The sequence below is a fragment of the Protopterus annectens genome, chromosome 4.part1, assembly GCF_019279795.1.
Source record: "Protopterus annectens isolate FY-2018-M chromosome 4.part1, PAN1.0, whole genome shotgun sequence".
NCBI lineage: Eukaryota > Metazoa > Chordata > Ceratodontiformes > Protopteridae > Protopterus > Protopterus annectens.
In genome coordinates this window covers 1,005,833,073-1,005,859,859 of record NC_056734.1, presented here as the reverse complement: position 1 = coordinate 1,005,859,859, position 26,787 = coordinate 1,005,833,073, and the positions used below count along the sequence as shown (strand labels likewise).

At 45.0% G+C, this 26,787-nt stretch overlaps 1 protein-coding gene across 1 annotated transcript in view; it reads right to left on the bottom strand.

Annotated features, from left to right (window-relative positions):
• The window catches only part of DLG1 (discs large MAGUK scaffold protein 1), a 3,205,960-nt gene that overhangs the window by 1,055,364 nt on the left and 2,123,809 nt on the right, over nt 1-26,787 (bottom strand). The window lies entirely within an intron of this gene.

Genomic DNA, 26,787 nt, shown 5'->3' with positions numbered 1-26,787 from the left:
GATCCAATGCCTGTCAGCTTGGGATGATATGCTCGACAAGCCACGATGCTTCGCTAGGGACGGCTTGCACCTGTCACCCCTGGGCTTTCGGATATTGGCAAAGGCTCTTGCTACCCCCATAGTGCCTTTTTTAGGCAAGGCTCAAAAGACAAACCCACCTCCATAGGTATCACAAGAGTAATGCTACTCAACGCCAGAAGTCTAAACCTCAAGATGCACGCACTCAAAACTCTCCTTAGCATGGAGAACATCGATATCTGTGCAGTAAAAGAAACCTGGTTCAGGGCTCCCGAGAGCACCCCAGCACTACCAGGTTATACCTCATACCATGCTTTCCGGCCCCAAAACTTGGACCGAACCACAAAAGGAGGGGGAGTATCGATATTCATCAAAGATACCCACACCTCCAGGTTGGTGGCAAAGCACGAAGCATCAGAGACTATCCATGTGCAACTAACAGTGGGTAAAACTGCCTTCCAGTTTATAGCCTGCTACAGACCACCCTCCCAAACCCAGGAACCCCACTCGGCCTTCCTGAGAACACTGGAAAATATGAAGGTCTCTCCAAACACCATTATATTGGGCGACTTCAACTACCCAAACATAGACTGGGAGCATTACTCTAGCTCCAACACCCTAGCCCAAAAGGTTCCTAGAATTTATACACTCCAATGCTATGGAACAACTTGTTACCACTCCCACAAGAGGGGAAAACATACTGGACCTGATCATCACCAACATGGGGACTCTATGCTCCAGACCAGAAGTGTATCCCTCACTGGTAAGATCAGACCATAAACTAATCTCACTGGATATTCACATCCCGTCCCCACCCCTGCCCAGAAAACCACAGTGAAAAACTTCTCTAAAGCAAATTTCACACGCCTCAAAACCGAGGTGGAATCCTTCAAAGCCCCCGGGCCTGTGGAAAATACGGCCCAGACAGCAGAATCCTTTATAAACGCATTCTATGAACACCTTCAGGAATGCATGGATCATGCAATCCCAAATAAAACCAAGACCCAATCCTCCAAAGGCAGACGTCCTGCCTGGTAGACCCCAGCCATAAACAAACTATACAATAGAAGGAGGAAGCTACTAAATGATAGAGCAAAATCCCAAAAAGGGAAGGCATCACTGATCAGTATTAGCAAAAAAACTACGGGCACTCATAAAATTGTCTAAGGCCAGCTTCGAGAGAAAAATTGCAAAGGACACTAAGGATAATCACAAGGCTTTCTTTAGTTATGTTAGGAACCTGGGTGGTAATTCCCAGATATGCTCAGAATTAGTCCAAAATGACAAAAAATACACTGAACCCACAGACATTGCCAACATCCTAGCTGACAGGTTCAGCGCAAACTTCTCCCCCCCCCACCACCACCAAAAGGGCAAATATCTATCCCAGCAGAGTGCTGCCCCCCTGACATCTCAGATGCTCAGGTAAGAGCCGCATTCTCCAAAGCAAAAAGACACAGCATCAATGGGACCAGACGGTGTCCCGGGCTGCGTCCTACATGAACTCCAAGAAGAGCTAAACCCAAACATAAAACTACTGTTCAATCTCAGCCTTACTACAGAATATGTGCCCAAAGAGTGGCATACAGCAACAGTGGTCCCTCTCCATAAAGGTGGTGCCTCAACGGATCCTGGAAACTATCGCCCCATAAGCCTGACTAGCTTGGTCTGCAAAGCTATGGAAAGGATCATCATGGACCTCATAAATAAAGATATTGGGGACCTACAGACACTGGATCCTACCCAGTTCGGCTTTGTTAAGGGCAGATCCTGCCTCTTAAACCTGGATGATTTCTTTGAAACAGTCACCAAGGCCATTGACGAGGGGAAGGTGGTCCACACAGCCTACCTGGACCTCGCAAAAGCCTTCGATACAATACCCCACTCGGGCATTATAGATAAGCTCACCAGCTTAAATATAAACCCCTATGTCACTAGATGGATTGCAAACTGGTTCAAGGACAGAACCCACATGGTTAGAACTGCTGGAGCCATGTCAGACTCCAAACCAGTTACAAGTGGTGTCCCACAAGGCTCAGTCCTGGGACCTCTCTTGTTCGGTATATATTTCTCGGAGGTACAGGCCAACACGGAAGGACTGTGGCTGACCAAGTTCGCAGATGACTGCAAACTGGGCGCCATAATCGACTCTCCAGCCGACACAAGCATCCTCCAAAAAGGCCTCATAGAAACAGACAACTGGTGCCAGAGCCATGGCCTCAAGCTAAATGCCAAAAGTGTATAGTCATCCCCTTTGGCAAAAACAAAGTGCCCACAAATTACTACATAGGTGGTAATCCATTAAGTACAGAAGAAGTAATTAGGGACCTGGGGACCCAAGTTGATAGCAATCTCTTATTTGACAACCACGTGGCCAAAGTGGTTAGAAAAACATTTTATATAGCCCACCTAATCATGAAGGGATTCACATCTAGATCAGGGGAGGTCATCGTGCCTCTTTACTCATCCCTCATCAGGCCCATAATTGTGTACAATGCCCCTTTTGGGATGTACCTTACCAGACACCTGCAGCAACTGGAAAGACCCCAAAAGTACCTCACCAAGAGGATCAAAGGGCTCAAACAGATGCCATATGCTGCCCGGTTAAAGAAACTCCAGCTCTACTCAGTGGCATACCACCTGTTCAGAGGCGATCTGTGCCTGACGTATAAAGCCATGTCCAACCCGGAATTAATGGACATGCTGCACCTCAGAAAATCCAAATCCCATCAAGCTACGCGCTCGAGAGACTTGAACCTCAGCACTGAAATAAATAGGACATGCTGGAGGGACAGATTCATAACCCAGAGGCTCCCTTCACTCTGGAATAAAATCCCAGTCCAGGTTAGGCAGAGTCCCTCATTGACTCTCTTCAAGAGGAATCTTGCTGAGTGGATGGGAGATCATAGGTTTACCCCGGGTATCACTTCTGTGTCACTGTTAGACAGAGGCACAGTATACTAACCTCGAAAAAGGGCATAGCAAAATAAATTTAAAATGGGTGGCGAAAGCCAAACACATTCTGGCTAGGCTTATAAATGCCCTATGAACCTATGAGTAAAATCCTTGTCCTTGCTCCTGTGTAGGTACCTGTTGAATGGCTCTCATTGTCCATGAGAGCTGTAATTTGTTTTTGTGCCTCTGCCCATTGATTTGGTGGCAGGTTTGGCATTCCTTTTATCCTTGGTAAGGTATGAAAGTGGAATCTGTATCCTTGAGAGACAATGTTTAGGACCCATTTGTCTTTTGTGATGATGTGCCAGTTGTCTGCAAAAAATGCAAATTTTCCTCCCAAGGGAGCTGCCAGGAGAGATTTGCTTGGTAGTTTGAGGATTGAGTCATTGTGTTTGTCTTCTGCTAGCTTGGGACCTGTCTTCTCCTCCTTTCTGGGTAGCAGTACCCCATTGGCGAGGTTTGTAAGGGCCTTGTGACTGACCTCTGCCCCTTGGGCATCTGTATTTGCCCCTCTGTGATCTGTCAGAATCTGGAAAGGACCAGTTTTTTGTTGGCCAATTTCTGCTGAAACGAGGGAGTTGTAGCTGCAAAAAATCCTTGACCGTCTGCATAGACTTTGCCTTATCCTCCATTTTCTTTAAAACCTCTTCTGCTTTGACACCAAATAATACATCCTGCTGTAAAGGTGCATCAAATAATTTTGCTTTAACATGATCAGGAAGGGTTTGTTCTTTTAACCAAGCATGTCTACGTATGACAGAGCCAGTAACAACTGCTCTACAGGAAGCTTCCACCGAATGAAATCCGCATTGTAAAGTATGTTTGCCCACCTGTTCAGCTGCATGCAACAAATCCTGCATTTCCTTGAATTCAGACTGTTCAGTATGTGTGCTCATTTTTTGTTTTAATTGAGACATTAGGAATTGCTGATATTTCAGCATATGAAACTGACAATTTAATGCTCTCATAGCCAGAGTTGCTGAGGTGTATATTTTCTGTCCCCATCTATCTAGGGCTCTGGAATCCCTTTCAGAGGGCACAGGATTTTTAGCCATAGAAGCTTTAGCTCCCTTAGGACCCTGGGAAATTGTTTCTGGGTCAGCCACTGGGCTTTTATAAAGGAATTTGTGTGTGCCAGGTACTCTGTAGTATCTGTAGTGATCCTTTGAAGGCGAAAGGCCGAGGTACCAGATCCGAAATAAAGAGCTGGTTTTTGGACTTTGGACTACGTCTGTGTCTTATCTTTCCTGAACTGTTTGATGTATATACTCTGTAGTATCTGTCTGGTTTGGCTGGAGCAGGAGGTAGAGAGTCTTGATTTAAACTAGACTCCAAGTAAACATCATCCACAATATCTAAAACTGGAGGGATAGCAAGAGGTCTGTGCTGGGGTAGTAAAAGGAACTCTCGGAGCCTTTTCTTAGAATCAGAGTAGTCCTGGCCTTCCCAGTGGAAATGTTCCCTCATGGTATGTAAAGTTTCCCCAAAGGAGTAGTCTTCAGGGGGAGATGTTGAGGGAATAGAGTCTTCAGCATCAGAGTCTTCATAAGATGGAAAAGTGTAATCCTGTTCCTCAGAAGAATCTGAGGAAATTGAAACCTGGTCAGAGGAAGCATAATCCTCCTCTTGTCTTGGTCTTTTATCAGGAGGGGGAAGGGAACCCCTGATTAGGGTAATCAAATCTTCAGCCATCTTAAGCATCTGTTTCTTAGGCATGGGGCCTTGACCTGTAGACAGATGTACAGTCTTCTTCGGTTTTAAAGGGGTTTTAAGCTTAGCATAAGATTTAATGGTGAGTGTAGTTGGTCTGAAGACACCTTCTGCAACTGAAGGTGTTTCCACTGCACCGGGGTCTACTTCTGCTCCGGTGTCGGAAGATGGCTGCGTCGGCCTAGTAGACTCTGCTTGAGAATCCACAGCTGTCTGGGGTTCCAGTTCTGCGGTCGTCAGGGGCTGCGTAGGCGCCTCACTGAAAACCGGAGAACCGGTGACAGGCCCAGCAGAGGCTTCAGAGTCTGGCTTGTTCCTAGGCTGCCTGTCCTTATCCTTGCGTTTTTTATGTATCCCGGTCATCGGCTGCTCCGACGGCATGACATAATTAAATTTCCTATCAAAGTAATGTCGTGCGAAGTCAAAACGGCGTTTGATAGTTCGTTTATTAAACCTAGCACAAAACCGACAACCTGTGACGTCGTGGTCTGGGCCTAGGCAAGGAATACAATAGGAATGGAAGTCCTTATGAGGTATTTGCTTCCCACAAGAAATGCAATTGTTAACTTTTTCTGACATCTGACTGAGGCAAGAAAAGGTTCCCCAATGGGGTACTTAGCTTTATTGAAGACTTCGGATTGAAATTCGAATTGAAAATCTCAGGTGTCGGCCGACCGGCACTTGCGAACTGCTTCTGCTTCGGGCACCGCGTGGCAAGAAAGACTGGAGAAAATGGCGTCGGATGCCTCTTATATACCCCTGGCGCACTGAGGTCAGGGAAGAAGCGACAGCAACCGACGCCGGACCAAGACTTTGGAATTCTGGCCGACTGCGGGACCGCCTGATGGCAGGATAACCCAAGTGTGATGACTGCAGAAGGGTAACACGATGAACATCTGGCAATGCAAATAGCCTGCTTTGAAGCGGAGGTATCTTCTGCAAGATTCCCTGATTGAGATATACAGGTAAGCCTCTTTTTAAGTCTAGAGTTACCAACCAGGCATCCTTGCCTAGCATTGTTGTAGAGTCAGCATCCTTATTTTGGAATGTCCAGAAATGTATTTGGAATGGATAAGTCCAGAATTGGAATTGGACGCCAATATTTTGTCTTTTCGGGGTACCATGAAAAGTCTTAAATAAAAACCTTGTCCCTTTTCCTTTTCTGGTACTGGTTGAATAGCCCCCATATTCATGAGGGACATAACTTGTTTCTGGGCCTCTGCCCACTGATTTGGAGGCAGATCTGGCCATCCGTTTGGTATTGGCAACGTGTGGAAATGACATCTGTATCCCTGGGATACTATATTTAAAACCCACTTGTCCTGGGTAATTAGTTGCCAGTTTCATGCATGAAGTGCCAGTTTTCCCCTCCAAAGGGGCGGTCAAAAGATAAGTGATTGGTGATTGCAGAGGAATGTCACTGAGACTGTTTATCGTAGGAAGGTGCCTTTGTTACTTCCAGATTTGGAGGTGGAGGCACCCCCATTGTTTTATTCTACAAGTTCCTTGTGACTGAAACCTGGAGCCTTTGGAGTGTCTGGGTTTGACCTGAGCAGCTCTGGTGGGTACTGGAAAGGACCAATTCTTAGTAGGCCAGTGCCTACTGAACCTGGGTGGCTGCAGTTGTAGGAAATCTTTTACAGTTTGCATAGATTTAGCTTTATCTTCCATCTTTTTCAAAACTTCTTCTGCCTTATTACCAAATAGACTGTCCTGTTGTAAAGGAGCATCCAACAATTTTGCTTTAACATGATCAGGCAGAATTTGCTCCTTGAGCCAAGCATGCCTTCTTATCACAGATCCAGTTACAGCGGCCCTGCAAGAGGCCTCCAAGGAATCAAAACCACATTGCAAAGTATGCTTTCCAACTTGTTCAGCTAAATGCAATAAATCCTGCAGCTCTATTTTCCACACAGTCAGAAATCAACATAATTTTCTGTTTAAGTAAGCCCATGACATTCTGCTGATATTTAAGCATATGAAATTGACAGTTTAAAGCCCTGATTCCAAGGTTGCAGACGTGTAAACCTTCTTACCCCATCTATCCAGCACCCAGGGGTCTCTATCAGAAGGGGTAGGATTTTTAGCAGTAGAAGCCTTAACGCCCTTGGGACTCTGAGAAATGGTTTCAGGGTAAGCAGTAGGTTTTTTAAAGAGGAATTTGTGGGAGTCAGGAACCATGTAATATCTGTCTGGCTTACTAGGAGCTGGAGGCAGGGAATCAGGAGCCATGCTGGATTCTGAGAAATCATCATCAACAATGTCTAGAACAGGAGGAATAGCCAAAGGCCTATGCTGAGGAAGAAGAAGGAAATCCCTAAGCCTCTTTTTAGATTCTGAGAAATCCTGACTCTCCCAGTGAAAGTGTTCTCTTAAGGTATGCAAAGTTTCTCCAAAAGAAAAATCCTCAGGACGAGAAGCAGAAGGGATGGAATCTTCTGCATCAGAGTCCTCATAAGGTGGAATAGATAATTCCTGATTAGAAGAGGAATCAGAAGAAATAGAAACCTGATCTTGTGGTTCATAGTCAGTGCCTTGCCTAGGCCTCTTAGCAGGAGGGGGATGGGAACCCCTGACCAAGGTAATTAAATCCTCAGCCATTTTGATCATTTGTTTTTTAGGCATCAGGGCCTGTGCACGTGGCCCAAGCATCAGTTTTTTAGACATAGAAGTTCATTCTGGCCTAGGTTTTGAAGATGGCGTCTGTTTAATATACAAATCTTTAGGCCTGAAAACACCCTCAGAAGCCGGTGCCTCCTCAGCGGCTCCGGACCCATCTAAGGTAGAGAGATTCGCGGGTTCAATACTTAAAGTGTCTCGAGGCATACCGGATTCCGAATGGGTCCAAGTAGAGGCCTGTGAATCAAAAGTAGCGGGTATCAGGGGCTGCGAAAGCACCTCAATGAGTACTGGCGAACCGGCGACTGGCTTAGGAGAAGCTTTGTCGTCGGTTTTGGACCTCGATGGTCTGTCTCTGTCTTTTTCTTTGCATTTTTTATGTATTCCGGTAGTCGGATTGCTAACCAACGACATTTCTGGATAGTTAAATTTTGAGCCAAAATATTCTGATGCAAAAATATACCAACGCTTAATAGTTCGTTGATTAAATTTAGCACAAAACCGACAGCAAGGCACATTGTGGTCAGGGCCGAGGCAAGGAATACAGTACAAATGAAAATTCTTATGAGGTATTTGCTTCCCACAAGTAATACAATTATTAACTTTTACTGACATCGGTAGGGAGCAAGAAAAAGTTTCCCCAATGGGGTTCTTAGCTTTAGGTTGAAGACTTCGGTTCTGAAACTCAAAAACGAAAATTTCAGGAGTTGGCCGACCAGCACTTGCAAACTACTTCTACTTCGGGCACCGCGCGGCAAGAAAGACTGATAAAAATATCAGCTGCATGTTTTATACCCCTGACGACCTGATGTCATGGAAGAAGGGACAGCAACCGACGCAGGACCCAAGACTTTGTTAATCAGGCCGACTGAGGGAAACCTGCCAGCAGATTACCCAAATGTAATGACTGCAACAGTGAAACACGAAGAACATCTGCTTGAGCAGTGGGTGAAAGAAGGGGGGAGGCTTTGTGCTATAAAGGAGCTGAAATGGCTGAGGCATGAATTTTGATGGAGGAAAAGGACAAACCCTTATGAAGCATCTCAGTCAAGTATTGTATAAAACGGGCACTGCTGCGTTCATTCCTTGAGATTGGTTCCAGGCACATAATCTTTTCCATTTTGCAGCATAAGATTTTCTAGTACTAGGCCTCCTTGCCTCTAAAATGATATCCATCACTGATTTACTGAGGGATGGTAAAGGAGAGATTAGGTAATTAGCTAGGCTGCTAGGTTCAGAGTTTGCAGCTGAGGGTGCAGAATCTGGTTCTCCTGCCGAGACAACAGGGAAGGAGTCTGAAGCAGGTGCCATGGAGCCAAGTGTGACACACTGCGCAAGAGTGGGTACCAGTGTTGGCGAGGCCAGTCTCGTGCAATTAAAATCATCCTTGGCTTGTCCTGTTTGATCTTTAGTAGTCCCTTGGAGAGCAGATGCATAGGAGGAAAGGCATAAACTGAAGGATAGAACATCCACTTTCCAAGCTAGCTTGTGGGAAATCCTTGTGCAAAACTTGTCCAGTTGATGGTTCTGGGGGGAGGCAAACAGGTCTATATCTGGGCTCCTCCATTTACTAGTCAACCTGTTGAAAATCCTTGGTTCCAGTTTCCACTCGTGTGGGTCAATGAGGTTTTCTGCTTAGTCCGTCTGCCAGTGTATTTAGTTTTCCTGGCAGGAATTGAGCTTGTAGATTCACTTGGTAGCTCAAGGCTGTGTTCCACAATGCCATGGCTGGTCTGCAGAGGGGGTTTATGTACCACACGACAGTGGTGTTGTCCATCTTTACCATTACTTGTCCTGGAAGAATGTGGTCCTTGAAGGCTGTCACAGCATTTTGTACAGCTAACATTTCCTTTTGATTTATGTGCAGGTGCATTTCACTTGGGTTCCATTTGCCATGAATGCACTTCCATGCCAGGTGAGCCCCCATGCATAGTCTGATGCGTCTGTTGTTAAGATTTGGGTGGCAGGAGGTAATGTGAATGGTAGTCCCCTGTTTTGATGGCAGGCCTCTGCCAACCAAAGGAACTCTAAGTGTAGGCAAGGTATGATAGGAATCCTTGCTTCTAGATCCTGTGAATGTTGACACCATAGCCTTTTGAGATACCATTGTAGTTTCCTCATATACAGCCTTGCATATGGAATTAGAAGAATGTAGGAGACCATGAACCCCAAAGCTTGCAGTATTTGCCTTACTTACAGATAGCTGGGTTTTTGTGGCCACTTGTTTGAAGTAGGTTGTCAAATGAATCCGTTTCTCTGGCGTGAGGAACGCCATCTGTTAAGTTCGATTCAAGCTTGCTCCCAGGAATATAATTTGTTGACAAGATGCCAGGACCCCAGACAAGTCAGTACCCTTTGAACAAAAGCCAGATGATTCAAAAGCATGTCCTGGCTTTCTGCCTGAATTAGACAATCGTCCAGGTATGGGTATATTTGAATATTTCTTTGCCTGGAAAATGCAATGACTGGAGCTAGGCACTTTGTGAATACCCTGGGCACAGTAGATAAGCCAAACGGCAGTGCAGAGAACCGATAGTGTATGTAGCCTGCTTTGAAGCGTAGGTATCTTCTGCAAGACTCCCTAATAGGAATGTACAGGTATGCTTTTTAAGTCTAGTGTTGCCAACCATGCATCTTTGCCTAACATAGGAAGCAGCTGGTGAAGAGTCAGCATCTTGAATTTTGGATTCCCCAGAAAGGTGTTTAGAGTAGAAAGGTCCAAGGTAGGACACCAACTATTGCCTTTTCTGGGCACCAGGAAAAGTCTCAAATAGAAAACTTGTCACTTTTCCTATTCTGGTACCCACTGAATAGCCCCCATGTTTAAAAGAGAGAGTACTTGATTTTGGGCCTCTGCCCACTGATTTGAGGGTAGATCTGGCCATCCGCTTGGTGTTGGTAACATGTGGAAGTGAAATCTGTATCCTTGGGACACTATATTTAAAACCCATTTGTCCTGGGTAATGAGTTCCCAGTTTTTGGCCTGCAGACCAATCTTTCCGCCTAAAGACTCATTCAGTTAGGAAGTGCTTGGAAGTTTTAAAAGCAAGTCATTGAGACAGTTTTCCATAAGGGAAGTCTTACTACTGCCAGATTTTGTTGCGGAAACCCCCTACTGCTTAGTCTTGTGTGACCCTTGGGACTGAAACCTGGGGTTTCTGCTGTGTCTGAGTTTGGCTTGAGAAGACCTGGAAGGGGCTGGAAAGGACCAAATTTTAGAGGGCCAGTGCCTACTAAATCTAGGAGGCTGAACTTGTAAGAAATCTTTAACAGTTTCATAGATTTAGCTTTATTTTCCATCTTTTTAAGAACTTCCTCAGCCTTGTTGCCAAACAGGGGGTCCTGATTTAAGGGACCATCCAACAATTTTAACTTTAACATGATCAGGGAAAGATTGCTCCTTAAGCCAAGCACACCTTCTGAGCACAGACCCAGGATCAGTAGCCCTCTAAGAGGCTTCTAATGAATCAAATCCACATTGCAAAGTATGTTTTCCAACCTGTTCAGCAGAATGCATTAAATCCTGTAATTCTTTATTTTCAGCACAGTCAGGAATCAACAAAATTTTCTGTTTAAGCAATCCACTAACATGTTGTTGATACTTTAACATATGAAACTGGCAGTTTAAAGCCCTAATGGCCAAGGTTGCAGAAATGTAAACCTTCTTACCTCATCTATCCAGCGCCCTGGAGTCTGTTATCAGAGGAGGGTTGGATTTTTAGCAGAAGCCTTAATGCCCTTGGGTCCCTGTGAAATAGTCTCTGGATACGCAATAGGATTTTTAAAAAGGAACTTGTGTGAATCAGGAACCCTGTAATATCTGTCAGGTTTTCTGGGAGCAGGAGGCAAATAATCAGGGGCCAAGCTAGATTCTGAAAAGGCATCATCAACAATGTCTAGTACAGGAGGTATAGCTAAAGGCCTATGCTGAGGCAGGAGTAAGAAATCCCTAAGCCTCTTTTTTGAATCAGAAAACTCCTGGCTTTCCCAGTGGAAATGCTCCCTAAGAGTATACAAGGTCTCACCAAAAAAAATCCTCTGGAGGGGAAGCAGAGGGAATAGAGTTCTCTGCATCAGAATTCTCATAAGTAGACAAGGGCAAATCCAGATCATCAGAAGAATCAGAAAAATCAGAATCCTGGTCAGAAGATTCATAAACAACTTCAGTCCTAGGTCTCTTGGGGGGGAGGGAGTTGGCTTCCCCTGATTAGAGTTATAAGATCTTCAGCCATTCTTATCATTTGTTTTTTAGGCATAGAGGCCTTAGCATGCAGCCTGGGCGTAGATTTCTTAGGCATGGTTCGAGATTTTGGCCTAAATGAAGGAGCCGTCGGTTTAATATGCAAGTCCGTAGGCCTGAATACACCCTCAGAAGCTGGTGCCTGCACAGCGGCTCTGGACCCATCCAAGGTAGAGACATCTGCAGGTTCCACAGTTTAAGTAACTCGCAGCATACAGTACTCTGAATGGGTCTTAGTAGAGGCCTGCGATTCAGATGTAGCGGGTATCAGGGGGTGCCAAAGCGCCTCAATGAGTACCGGCGAACTGGCGACTAGCTTAGGAGAAGCGTCATCGGCAGTTTTGGACCTCGGCGGCCTGTCTCTGTCTTTACCTTTGCATTTTTCCAAATCCCGGTAGTCGGATGGTTAACTGATGACATTTCTGGATAATTAAACAGAAAAACGAAATATTTAGAGGCGAAAATATACAGACAACGTTAGCGAGCTGATTAAATAAAGCACAAAACCGACAGCAAGGTACGCCGTGGTCAGGGCCTAGACAAGGAATACAGTACGAATGATAATCTTTGTGAGGTATTTGCTTTCCACAAGTAATGCAATTATTAACTTTTACTGACATCGGAAGGAGCAAGAAAAAGTTTCTCCAATAGGGTATTTTGCTTTAGTTGAAGACTTCGGTTCTGAAACTCGAAAATGAAAATGTCAGGAGTCGGACGACCGGCACTTGCAAACTGCTTCTGCTTCGGGCACTGCACGGCAAGAGACACTGATGTAATGGTGTCGGCTGCATGCTTTATTCCCCTGATGACCTGACTTCATGGAAGAAGGGACAGCAACCGACGCAGGACCCAAGACTTTGTTAATCAGGCCGACTGAGGGCTACTGCAAGCAGATAACCCAAATCAAATGACTGCAACAGTGAAACATGAAGAACATCCCCACCAGTAGAAAGTAAATACCAATATGTCCCTTTGTAAGGAAAGAGAAGAAGGGGGATGGAGGGAGGGAAACCAGGACTGCAAAAGTGAATACACTCGAACATCTAAATTTATGGTAAGTGCACACAACTGTACTATGTTCTTCGTGTTTCACTGTTGCAGTCATCGCATTTGAGTTGATTCCCAAAGCTGAGAAAATGGGTGAAGGCAGTCAAAGAAACTAGGGGCTGGCTAGGATGCCCTGCAAGACTGCAGAGACAAACCCTGCCCTGGATTTGGAGAAGGGAGGCAGGTGATAATGCTTGGTAAAAGTGTGAACAGATATCCAGGTGGCAGCCTCCAGGATGTCCCTGGTGGGGACTTCTCTGAGGAAAGCTGCAGAGGTGGAGGCTGCTCTGGTGGAGTGTGTCCTGACACCCTTGTGGGAGGCTTTCCATGCTGTTTGTAGCAGAAATGGATGCAGTGTGCCATCTATTTGGAAATGGTTTGTTTGGAGATGGCTTTGCCTTCTGCCCCTGTAGCAAAGGTAACCAGCAATTGATCAGACTTTTTGAAGGATTTACTCCTGTCTAGATAGAATATGAGCTGTCTGTGCTCATCTAAAGAGTGCAGAATCCTTTAACCCTTCTTCTGGAGGCTAGGAAAAAAAAGGTGGGCAAATGAATGGACTGGTTGAGAGCCACACTGGACATCACCTTAGGGATGAAGGATGGGTTAGTTCTGAGAGATACCCTGTCAGCATGGAAGATGACAAAGGGTTCCACAGCCATGAGTGCTTGCAGCTCTGAGACTCTTCTGGCTGAAGTGATGGCCAGAACGAATGCGGTCTTCCAGGAGAGAAATTTTAGCTCTGCAGAAGAAGCTGGTTTGAAAAGGGGCAGAGTGAGCTTTTCCAATACAAAGTTAAGGTCCCAACCTGGGGTTGGGGCCCTTCTGGTTGGCTTCAAGTTGCTAACCCGCTTAGGAACTATTTGATCAAAGGGTGGGAGAAAAGGGGCTGCTCAGTGGGAAAATGAGCAGAAATAGCAGAGGCATGAATTTTTATAGAGGAGAAAGAGAGGCCACTGTGTAGTAGGTCAGCTAAGTAATCCAGGATGAGAGGGAGGGAGGGCTGTGCCGTATTGGCTCCCTTAGCCTGGATCCAGGTGCAGAACCTTTTCCATTTGTCAGCATAAGACTTTCTAGTGCTAGGGCGTCTAGCCTCATGGATTACATCTAGAACCTGTCTACTGAGGTTGGCAGATTCATCTGGGGTTAGGGAATAAGCCAAGATGCCAAACTGAGTGTCTGCAAATGGGGATGTATGAATTCCCCTTCCCTCTGTGTCAGGAGGTTTGGAATCTGAGGAAGATGCCTTGGTGTTAGTGGGGTCAGACTGCGCAGCAAGGGGTACCAGTGCTGGCAAGGCCAGTCTGGAGCTTTAAGAATTGTCCTTGGTGTTTCCTCCTTTATTTTGAGCAGTACCCCTGGAGATGAGAGGTAGTGGAGGAAAGGCATAGACCGATAAGATTGACCCAGGAGAAGGACAGGGCATCCACTTTCCAAGCCATGCAGTGATGCTCCCTCGTGCAGAATTTGCTGAGCTGATGGTTGGTGTGGGAGGCAAAGAGGTCGACTTTCGGAGTGCCTCATTTCTGATTTATTAGGGTGAAGGTTCTTCTGTTGACCTGCCACTCATGTGGGTCCAGAAGATTTCTGCTTAATTGGTCTGCCAGAGAGTTGAGAGAGCCTGGTAGGAATTGTGCTAACAGGTGCAGTTACATGGCAGAGGCTGTGTGCCAAAGAGTCATGGCCAGCCTGCATAACGTGTAGGAGTGAGTTCCTCCTGCTTGTTGATATACCACATCACAGTGGTGTCTGTTTTGATCAGAAGAGCCCCTGGAGAGAGAAGGGGTTTGAAAGCTATTAAGGAATGCTGGACAGCCATCATCTCTTTTTGGTTGATGTGCAGAGGGATTTGCTGCAGGCTCCATTGACTCTGTATGCACCTGCCATTCAGGTGTGCACCCCAAGCATAGTCTGATGAGTCTGTGGTGAGGGTCTGGGCGGTGGGGGTTGGTGAAAAAGGCAGTCCCTTGTTGTGGGAGCATGCTGTTGCCCACCAAAGAAAACCTTTTCTGAGGCAAAGAATTATAGGTATAATAGTTTCCAGGTCTTGAGAGTGTTGACACAAAAGGCTTTTTAGACACCACTGAAGTTTCCTCATATGCAGTCTGGTACATGGAATGAGTAGTATGCAAGATGCCATGAACCCCAGAGCTTGCAGGATCTTTCTTTCAGATAACTAGGGCCTGGTGGCTAGTTGAGAGAAGTAGTCTGTCAGGAAAATTTATTTTTCTGGTGTAAGGAATGCCATCTGGGATGCTGTGTCCAGGCTTGCTCCCAGGAAGATAATCCTTTGGGTGGCACCTGTTTGGATTTCTTTTCGTTGATTGTGCACCCTAGCGAGGTTAGTAGGGTCTTTACAAAGGCCAGGTGCTTGAGCAGCGTTTCCTGGATGTCTGCCAGAATAAGGTGGTCGTCTAAGTATGGGTAAGTCTGGATATTTATTTGTCTGCAAAAGGCAATGGCCGGAGCCAGACATTTTGTGAAAACTCTGGGAGCAGCTCATAAGCCAAAGGGAAGTGCAGAGAACTGAAGGTGTTGAGACCCTGCCCTGAAACGGAGATATTTCCTGATAGGAATGTGGAGGTAGGCCTCTTTTAGATCTAGGGTGGCTAGCCAAGCGTCCTTGGAGAGCATGGGTAGCAGCTGCTGGAGGGTGAGCATTTTGAATTTTGGGATCACCAGGAAGGTGTTTAGAATGGATAGATCGAGGATGGGGTGCCAGGAGCCCTCTTTTCTGGGCACCAAAAAAAGTCTGGAGTAGAAACCTCGGCCTATCTCTTCTGCAGGAACGTGTTCTACTTCCCTCACAGAAAGCAGGAAAAGGATTTGCTTTTGAGCCTCTGCCCACTGGTTTGGAGGTAGATCTGGGAACACTTTTGGGGTTGGAAGGGTGTAGAAGGAAAATTTGTATCCCTGAGACATTATGTTCAGAACCCAGTGGTCATTGGTAAAGGTGATCCAGGTGCTTGTGTGAAAGGAGGGTTTTCCTCTTACAGGTAAATGAAGGTGGGCAGAGGGAGGGAGGGAGTGGAAGAGGTGAGTCATTGTGAGTTCTTACCATAAGGGGGTGGATTAGAACTCCCTCGTTTTGAAGTAGTGGTAGTCCACTGCTTAGATCTCTGCATTCCCTGTGGCTGCTGTCTGGGGGGTCTGGTTCCCTGGGGCCTAGGCTGGACTGGCTTGGTGGGAGCAGGAAAGGACCAGTGTTTGGTGGGACAATGCCTGCTGAACCTGGGTGGCTGGACCTGTAAGAAATCCTTAACCGTTTGCATAGATTTTGCTTTTTCAAGACCTCTTCTGCCTTAGTGCCAAATAAGTTGTCTTTGTGCAAGGGGGCATCCAACAATTTAGATTTGACATGTTCTGGCAGGGGCTGTTCCTTAAGCCATGCATGCCTTCTAATGACAGATCCAGTGACTGCTGCCCTGCATGAAGCTTCTAGGGCATCAAAACCACAGTGCAAGGTGTGTTTAGCTACTTGACTTGCAGAATGCATTAACTCTTGTAATTCTTTAGATTCTGCCCAAGCAGGAAAGGAAGACATTTTTTGGTTGAGGAGTTCCAGGGTATGTTGCTGAAATGTTAGCATATGGAACTGACAATTTAGTGTCCTGATAGCAAGAGTAGCTGAGGTGTATACTTTCTTACCCCATCTGTCTAGTGCTCGGGAATCCCTATCTGAGGGGATGGGATTCTTAGCAGAGGTTGCTTTGATTCCTTTAGGCCCTTGAGAAATTACCTTTGGGTCAGCAGTTAAGATTTTTAAAAAGAATTTTGTGCGAGTCAGGGACTCTATAGTACCCATCTGGTTTTCTGGGTGCAGGAGGGAGGGTATCAGGAGTAAAGCTGGATTCCAAGAAAAAATCCACCACAACATCCAGGACTGGGGGGGGGGGGGGTCTGTGCTGTGGAAGATCTATGAATTCCCTGAGCCTCTTTTTGGACTGAGGGTAGTCTTGACTCTCCCATTGGAAATGCTCCCTTAAGGTATGCAGGGTTTCCCCAAAGGAAAAATCCTCTGGGGGAGAGGCTGAAGGGATGGAATCCTCTGCATCAGAATCCTCATAGTAGAGAGGGGTTGCATGTCTTCATATTCAGATGCATCAGACTCATCGGACTCTTGTTCAGACAAAACTACAGGGGACAGATCTCTCTTCCTTTTGGAGAGGGTAACTTGGCTTCCCCTGATCAGCATGATAAGGTCTTCCACCATTTTAAGCATGTGAGACTGAGGCAAGGAAGCAGGTGCCTGAGAGTGGGTCGGTTTCTTGGGTGTGGTTCGTACTCTGAGCCTAAGAAACTGTCATTTTCAAAAGAACAGTAGTCGCGAAAGAAGACATCGGCTTGTGTCAAGAATCGGTAGTGCGAAGGACTTCCTCAGAAGCCTGCTCAACGGCTCTGGACCCATCCAAGGTAGAGACGACTGCAGGATCCTTAATCAAAGAGTTTTGCAGCATACCAGACTCCAAAAGTGTCTTGGTAGTGGCCTGCAAATCCACAGAAGCGGGCATCAAGGGCCGTGAAAGTGCCTCACTGAGGAACAGAGAACTGACGACTAGCTTAACAGAAGCGCTGTCGGTAGGTTTGGACCTGTGCGGTCTGTCTCTGTCTTTATCTTTACATTTTTTCGGAAGATCTGCTGTCGGATGGCTTACTGAAGCCATATCGGACATCGAAGACTGTAAGCGAAAATATCTGGCTACAATAAGGGCCTGACTATGGATAGTTCTGGCGTTGAACAAAGCACAGAAGTGACAACGGGGGACGTCATGGTCTGGGCCTAAACACGTGACACAGTAAGAATGGAAGTCTCGGTGTGGTATTTGCTTTTCACAGGCGAGACAATTATTAACTTTTTCTGACATCGGTTAGTGCAAGAAAAAAGGATCCTCAACAGGGTACTTAGCTTTAGAAGACTTCAACTTCAATTCGGAAGACGAAACTCAGGTAGCGGCCGACCGGCACTTGTATGAACTGCTTCTGCTTTGGGCTCCATGGCAAGACAGACTGATGTAATGGCGTCGGCGGCCTTACTTTATACTACTGACGACCTGACGTCAGTCCTGAAGCGACAGCAACCGACGCAGAAATACTAAGCCTCTGGTATTCGGGCTGGCTGAGGGCTACCCTGGCAGGGATAACCCAAATATGATGACTGCAACAGTGAAACACGAAGAATATCAGAGTATCACTTTACTAAGAGCCAGCTAAATTCAGATAAAAAAAACTGGAGCACTTGTCTGTAATGGCATATTTTTTTCTCCTCTTACGTCATCAAAACTACAATACAGCAAAGTACAACTTCGGATACAACCACTAGGAAACAGATACGTAATTAAGACTTGGTCTCAAAAGAAAGACGCAGTAATCTATGCTGAAGTTTGTTGTGTTTTTCTGTCCTTTGCAACAGACCTATAATTCTAAATCCTACATGCTGCGATATGACTAGTGTACCTTTTCTGTGAACAACTTGCAACATATTAGTCTATTGTCCTAAACACCAAAAAAACTACAAAATCCCAACATCGTGTACAGTGCTTACAACTATACCATGTGGTATAAAGTGCAATACAATAAATTAATAAAATCTGTTATGTTTTATTTAGTAGTCTAACTAGGTTAATTTGTTTAGTAGGTAAACTAACCTTATCAAACTTTTCTCTACATCATTATAAAACTATGTATGACAGCTTTTATTATTATTATTATTATTCATAAAAAAGAAGGCAAAAGGCAGAAACACATCATCTGTAGTTCAGATCTTATTCTGACACTTTCAACTACATAAATTACCATAATCTGTGCAAGATGCAAAGATTGTGCAAAGCTAGGCACTGAACTTTTTGGTGTCAATCATTCCAAAATGGGACTCAATAAAAAGAGCTACACAATACACAACATAGCAATTTTCTTTTACTATGCATTTTACGTGTGAAATGGAATAAAGCATAATCAATTGGATTAAACTGGCTAAAAGATTTAATAATAAGCTATCAACATTTATCATTACACCATAGCTCCCTTGTCAGTCTATATAAACATATAAGTGATGACCAGAACCACGGCACTCAAAAACAACTCAACATAGTCTCAACAACTTAAACAGAATAGTTGCAAGTACTTTGAAATAAACAAGAAAAAACTGACTGCAGTACTTGAAACATCATGCACAAAGAGAAAAATCTGTTTCTAGGCAACACTATTTCAGCAGCAAAGACAGCATATGCTTCTGAAATTAAATGCAGTACAAGAAAATAAATTCACATTACACAAACCAGGTTTGCATACACTCACATCCTTCAGATCCCCAAAGAAAACGAAGTACTCCTTTTCTGGGCTGCAGCAACACACCCAAATCTGAAGTCCCTCAATGAAAAGAAAAGGATGCCAGCACAGCAGCATCAGCAGCCTCCCTTAGAAGTCCACTAGTCTCTCATTACTAAACAAGCCTGTAGTGGGAGGGTGGCACCATGGAAGATCCTGCCACAACTAACAGCGAATGACACGATGCCTCACTGCTACCCTGGAGATGAGGTGTGCATCAGCCAACTACTCTATCAACTCCACGGGCTTCATTTAGTCTTCTAGACCCACCTATTCTTTGCCGAATAAGTTAGTGCCCTATATCTCATGCTGCAAATATCTACTATATATATGCAACTTTTCCATTTTGTTATTTTTTACTAGCAAGAAAACTGAAAGACTAATAGCAAGGCACACAATACTTGTCACTATGCAAGAAGTTTTAAGTCTGCCTTGCGCATCTAAAGAAATGACAGGAAAAGAAATTAAGAATGGAACACACCACTAAAAACATGGTTTTAAAATAAAAGCAAAGAATATATGCAACACTTGGTATAAAGAAAAGGGAAGGTTTTACTGAAATACAAATATGCTGATATCTGTTTTAGTCATTTGACCTTAGTGTACAACAAAACATTTCTGAAATACACCAGAAGTCCAGAACAGACAAGAAAAGTACAGTTGTGTAAACTTACCATAAATGTAGATGTTCGAGTGTATTCACTGTTGCAGTCATCACACTTGGGTTATCTGCCTGCAGGTAGCCCTCAGTCGGCCCAAATACCAGGGTCTTGGGATTTCTGTGTCGGATGCTGTCGCCTCATCCATGACGTCAGATCATCAGGAGTATAAAACTTGCATCTGACGCCATTACATCAGTTTTTCTTGCCCCAGATGTCAGGAGCCCCCAAAATAGGAAGCAAACGGTGTGGAACACCTCCAGTAAAAAATAAATAGCATTTCCATAAGATATGGCCAAAAAAGAGGATAGGTAGAAAGTATAGAAAGACAGGGGGCTGGAGGGGGGGGTAACCAGGACTGCAACAGTGAATACACTCGAACATCTACATTTAAGGTAAGTGTACACAACTGTACTATGTTCTTTGTGTTTTACTGTTGCAGTCAACACTTGGGTAGATTCCCAAAGCTGAGGAAGGGTGGAGGCAGTCAAGAAGTAGTAGGGCTGGCTAGCAGGCCTTGTAAGACTACTGAGGCAAATCCAGCTCTGGATTTGGAAAAGATAGGTAAGTGGTAATGTTTGGTGAAGGTGTGTACAGAACTCCAGGTTGCAGCTTCCAGGATGTCCCAGGTAGGGAATCTCCCTGAGAAAAGCTGTAGAGGTTGAGGTAGCCCTAATGGAATGAAGCCTGATCCCCTGTGGGGTAGGTTTTCCATAGTGTTTGTAGCAGAAATGGATGCAGTGTGCTATCCATTTAGAAATGGTTTCAAAATGGCCTTGCCAGCTGCCCCAGTAGCAAAGCTGACCAGCAGCTGGTCAGATTTTACATCCAAGGAGTGCAGGATCCTTTCCCCTTTATTCTGAGGATTAGGAAAAAAGGTTGGCAAATGGATGGATTGGTTTAAAGCCACACTGGATACCACCTTGGGCATAAAAGATGTTTTAATCCTGAGGGAAACCCTGTCCGCATGGAAGATAATGAAGGGTTCCATAGCCACAAGGGCCTGTAACTCACACATTCTTCTTGTTGAAGTGATGGCTAGCAGTAAGACTGTTTTCCATGAGAGGAATTTTAACTCTGCTGTAGCAGCAGGCTCAAAAGGGGGAAGAGTGAGCTTCTCTAGTACAAAGTTAAGGTCCCAGGCAGGAGTGGGAGCTGTCCTTGGGGGGTCTTAAATTGTTAGCTCCTCTCAGGAACTGTTTGATCAGAGGGTGAGAGAAGAGGGGTGGCTCAGTGTTGTAATGAGCTGAGATGGCAGACTTAAGAATCTTAATGATGAGAAGGAGAGGCCTTTGTGGAGCAGCTCTGCTAGGTAATCTAGGATTTGAGGCAAGGAGGGCACGGCTGTGTCCTTCCCTTGAGACTGGCTCCAAGAACAGTATCTATTCCACTTTTCTGAATAGGATTTCCTAGTACTAGGCCTCCTGGCCTCGTGGATAACATCCAGCACCTGCTTGCCGAGGGTTGCTGGTGATGTATTCAGGGAATAAAGCCAGGCTGCCAGGTTTGCAGCTGAGGATGCAAAATCTGTCCCTCCTGCTGGGACAGCAGAGAGGGGGCTTGCTGTAGGTGCCAGGGTGGCACTGCTGTCAGACTGCATAGGAGTGGGTTCCAGTGCTGGCGTGGTCAGTCTGGTGCAATAAGGAATGTCCTTGGCCTATCATGTTTGAACTTGAAGAATACCTTTGGAAGGAGGGGCAGAGGGGGAAAGGCATATATTGAGAGGTTTTCCCATGCGAAGGATAGGGCATCCGCTTTCCAAGCTTGCCTGTGGGGAATTCTGGTGCAAAATTAGTTTAGTTGATGGTTTTCGGGGGGACACAAAGAGGTCCACCTCTGGTGTTCCTCACCTGTGTATTAGAAGTTTGAATGAGTTTGGTTCCAGTTTCCCACTCGTGTGGGTCCATTAGATTTCTGCTCAAGTCGTGTGCCAGTGAATTTTGTTTGCCTGGCAGGAATTGAACTTGCAGGTGCACTTGCTTGCTTAAGGCTGTGTTCTACAGAGTTCATGGCTAACTTGTAGAGTGGGTAGGAGTGAGTTCCCCCCCTGCTTGTTTATGTACCACATAACTGTGGTGTTGTCTGTCTTTATCAGGAGTTGTCCTGGCAGGATAAGGTATTTAAAGGCTGCCAGTACAGCTAACATTTCTTTTTGATTGATATGCAGATGAATTTGTCCTGGGCTCCATTTGCCTTGAATGCATTTGCCTGCCATGTGGGCCCCCCCCATGCATAGTCTAATGCGTCTGTTGTCAGAGTCTGGACAGCGGGGGGTTGTGAGAAAGGGAGTCCCTTATTGTGGTTGCAAGCCTCTGCCCTCCAAAGGAACTCCGTCCTTAGGCAAGGAATGATAGTAATCACTGCTTCCAGGTCCTGGGAATGTTGACACCAGAGACTTAAGTACCACTGGAGTTCCTCATATGCACTCTTGCATATGGAATCAGTAGAATACATGAGGCCATGAACCCTAGGGCTAGCAGTATTTTTCTTGCAGATAGCTGGGTTTGGGTGGCCAGTAGTTTGTAATAAGTTGTCAAATAAACCTGCTTTTCTGGAGTGAGGAATGCCATCTGGGAAGTTGTGTTCAAGCTTGCTCCTAGAAATACAATCTTTTGGCTGGGTACCAGATGTGATTTCTTTTTATTGACGGTATACCCTAGAGAAGTTAGGAGTCTCTTTACAAAAGTCTGGTGCTGAAGCAGCAATTCCTGACTGTCCGCCAGAATCAGGCAATCATCCACATATGGGTAAATCTGAATATTTCTCTGCCTGCAGTAAGCAATGGCTGGAGCCAGGCACTTTGTGAATACCCTGGGCACAGGAGATAAGCCAAAGGGAAGTGCAGAAAACTGATAGTGCATACAGCCTGCTTTTAAACGTAGATGTTTCCTGCAAGATTTTCTTATGGGGATGTGCAGATAAGCTTCTTTTAAGTCTAGGGTGACTAGCCAGAAGTCCTTGGCTAGCATAGGAAGGAGCTGCTAGAGTGTAAGCATTTTGAATTTTGGTACCACTAGGAAGGTGTTTAGGGTTGACAGATCCAGAATAGGGGGCCAAGAGTTCAATTTCCAGGGCAGCAGGAACAGCCTGGAGATAAACCCTGTCCCCTTTGCTCTGTTGGCACAGGCTGAATAGCCCTGATACTAAGAAGAGAAAGCACTTGCTTTTAGGCCTCTGTCCACTGGTTTGGAGGAAGGTCTGGCAATCCATTTGGGGTTGGCAGAGAGTGGAAATAGAATCTGTATCCCTGAGATACAATATTTAAGACCCATCAGTCCTGGGTAATATACTCCCAGTTTTTTGCATGAAGGGCGAGTTTTCCTCCTAGGGGTGCAAGTACTTGGGCATGGCTGAGAAGGGCTAAGGACAAGTCACTGTGAACGTTTTCCATAGGGGGTGGCTTACCACTCCCAGTTTTTGAGGAAGGAGCACTCCATTGTTTAGATCTGTACATACCCTGAGACTGTAGTCTTTGTGGTCTGTTGTCCCTGGGTTTGGGCTGAGAAGGTCTGGAAGGGATTGGAAAGGACCAATTTTTTGAAGGCCAATACCTACTGAATCTAGGTGGCTGTATCTGTAGGAAATCTTTAACTCTTTGCATGGATTTAGATTTTTCTTCCATCTTTTTAAGAACTTCTTCTGCTTTAGAGCCAAACAAACATTCTTGGTTTAATGGAGCATTAAGTAATTTTGTCTTGACATGGCCTGGCAAGATTTATTCCTTCAGCCAAACATGCCTTCTCAGAACAGACCCAGTGACAGCAGCCCTGCAAGATGCTTCTAAGGCATCAAAACCACACTGCAAAGTATGTTTACCAACTTGGTTTGCAGAATGCATTAAGTCTTGTAAAGTCCTTATTTTTTGCACAATCAGGAACCAACAGCATTTTTTGTTCAATTAGATCAATAATATGCTGCTGGTACTTCAACATGTGAAACTGGCAATTTAAAGCCCTGAAGGCAAGAGTTGCAGAGGTATATACCCTTCTTACCTCATCTGCCTAGAGCCCTAGAATCCCTGTCCAAAGGGGTAGGGTTTTTGGCTGTAGAAGCCTTAATATCTTTAGGTCCCTGGGAAATGGTCTCTGGATCCGCAGTGGGAATTTTAAAGAGAAATTTGTGAGAGTCAGGTACTCTATTATCTGTCAGGCTTTCTAGGAGCAGGTGGTAAAGTATCGGGGGTAAGGATGGATTCCATGAAGACATCATCTACAACATCCAGGACAGGGGGAATAGCTAGAGGCCTATGCTGAAGCAAGTCTAAAAATATCCTGAGTCTCTTTTTGGACTGTGGGTAGTCCTGGCATTCCCAGCGGAAATGCTCTCTTAGGGTATGCAAGGTTTCACCGAAAGAAAGGTCCTCTGGGGGAGAGGCTGAGGGAATTAACTCCTCTGCATCTGAGTCCTCATAGGTAGATAAGGGTATGTCCTGGTAATCACAGGGGTCAGAGTCATCAGACTCATGGTCTGAAGAATCAGAAGGAAAATCAATTATTTGTCTTTTAGAGGGGGAAGGTTGGCTTCCCCTAATTAAAGTAATAAGGTCTTCAGTCATTCTAAACATTTGTTTCTGTGGCATGGGAGCTTGAGAATGTACTTTGGTCATCAGTTTCCTAGGTGTAGTGCGAACTCTAGGCCTGAGAAATTTGGTAGATGTAGTCCATAACGAAGTAGTCGGTTTAATACGAACATCACAAGATCTGAATACACCCTCAGAAGCCGGTGCCTGCACAGCGTCTCCAGACCCATCCAAGGTAGAGACATCTACAGGTTCCATAGTCGACGAAGCATCTTGCGGCATACCGGACTCCGAATGGGTCTCAGTAGAGGCCTGCGAATCTGTAGAAGTGGGTAACAGGGGCTCCTCACTGAGTACCGGCAGACTGCCGATTAGCTTAACAGAAGCGTCGTCGGCAGTTTTGGACCTATGCGGTCTGCCTCTGTCTTTATCTTTGTGTTTTTTCAGGAGGTCGGTAGTCGGATGGTTTACCAACGCCATTTTGGAATACAGAGAATGAGAGCGAAAGAATTTAGAGACAAAAATAGCCTGAGGACGAACAGTTCGGGCTTTGAACAAGGCACAAAACCGACAGCGAGGGACGTCGTGGTCTGGGCCTAAACAGGTGACGCAGTAAGAATGGAAATCTCTATGAGGTATTTGCTTTCCACAGGCAAGACAATTGTTAACTTTTACTGACATCCGTTAGAGCAAGAAAAAAGATCTCCAATGGGGTACTTATCTTTTTTGAAGACTTCAGGTCTGAAAATCGAGAATGAAAATTTCAGGAGACAGCCGGCGGGCACTTGCGAACTGCTTCTGCTTCGGACACCGCACGGCAAGAAAGACTGATGCAAAGGCGGCTGCATGTTTTATACCCCTGACGACCTGATGTCATGAAAGAAGAGACAGCATCCGATGCAGAAATTCGAAGAGTCTGGTATTCAGGCTGGCTGAGGACTACTTGCAGGCAGATAACCCAAATGTGATGACTGCAACAGTGAAACACGAAGAACATCAGCAAATGATAGAAGAAATAAATGAGCTGTGATTAGAATTAAGCATGCATTAGGAAGGATAAGAAACACAACAGGATCAGTGCCAAGGACAACAGGAGGACTTTTAAATTGGCAGGAGAACAGGAGAGCAACATGAGTGGAATAAGAATTTGTTGGGCGTGTGACATCTCTGCTCACTGTACGAGGATATTAACAATGGGTCAAAAGTGCTAGGACAAACAAAATACTTTCAAGGTGCAGTGAAGCAAATCAGTTAACACACATCACCCATCAGGAAATGCTGAAAGAATAAGGTAATGAAGACTGAAAATCATGATCCAAGTACTGCCAGATGTATTCTTTTTGAAAAAGTGGTTTCAGAGTTTAATTTGAGCTAGACTATTCATGTTTGTTTTCTTTCCTGAGCCAAAAATGAGGAGGAGACAGAATTTTACCCACTTTGGCTGTCCACAGGCACCTATGACAATACATTGACAGGACAAAAACCTCCAGGAGTTCTAATCACCTGTTTAAAGAAAGGATATTCCGTATCAAAAACAGTATCATAGCTTGATTGGAAAGAAGGAGGCATCCGTTCTGGGAGTTAAGTGCTAGGGGGCTCTCCAGATTTGCATTTATGGTCAGAACTGAAGCTCTTTACCACTCAGTGTGTTAGAAACTGTAGCAGTTGCTAACCGTAAATGTAGCAAGCAGTGTGCTACAGTTTAAAAGGAAAAGGATTTTTTTTTGTCAGTAAGTCCTGTCTCAGGACTTCAGAACTAAAAAGTGCTTTAGCACCCATGGGCTGTTACAGTTTAAAAGCAAAAGAGGTGAGGGGGTACCTTATCAGTGATTGCAATGGTTGCCAGAATAGCTAGCTAAAGCTCTGGTGCTCTGGTCAAAATAGACAGTTTCTAAATGGTTGCCTGTGCGTGCTCGCTCTCTCTCTCTCAATCTATATATATATATTTTTTTTTTTTTTTTTTTTTACTTTCACCATTGCAAGTTACTTCCAGGCAGTGTCAGGGCCCACTCTATCAGGGCTTTAGCTTCTCCTGTGACATTTTGAAAAAGGGTGAATTCTAGAGGTATACTACAGGCAGCTACTTGGTCATCTGTGCTCAGCTTTACAAATCATCACAAATTGGTTTCTTTCTGTAGGTTCAGGATGGGCTTTGCAAGAATGGTTTTCCATGGACTACTGGACTCAGATCCTCCCCCCTACTCTTCTTTCAAAACTTTGGTATTCTACCTGTATATAGCTAAGGCTACTGCAGCAGTGATCAAATTGTGAATATAGTGCGGTTGTATAGGTAGATGTATTTTAATAGATATCTGAATAGATCACTGCTGCAGTAAGGACACCTTACCTCTATATCCCTTCTTTATTATTATTTTTTTTATTCCAAAGTGAAAAATTACCCTAGTAATTACTTAGCTGGTAGGGCGCTAGTCTCCCTTAATATTAAGCATGAAACCTCTGAAGATTTGGTGCCCTAACTACTGACTTTATGCCACTGCCTTCAAGATGTGTTTGAAAAGTGCTCTTAAGATTTAGCAGCTGGTTGGTTGTCATTTTCTTGGCAAGATATAATTTAGATCACTAAGGCTACTAAAACAGTGATCTATTTGAACATGTACTGTTTTGGTACTTTCACTTATACAACTGCACTTTTCTAAGGAGGATGCTCTTAATAGAAACTACTAAAATGTTCATTA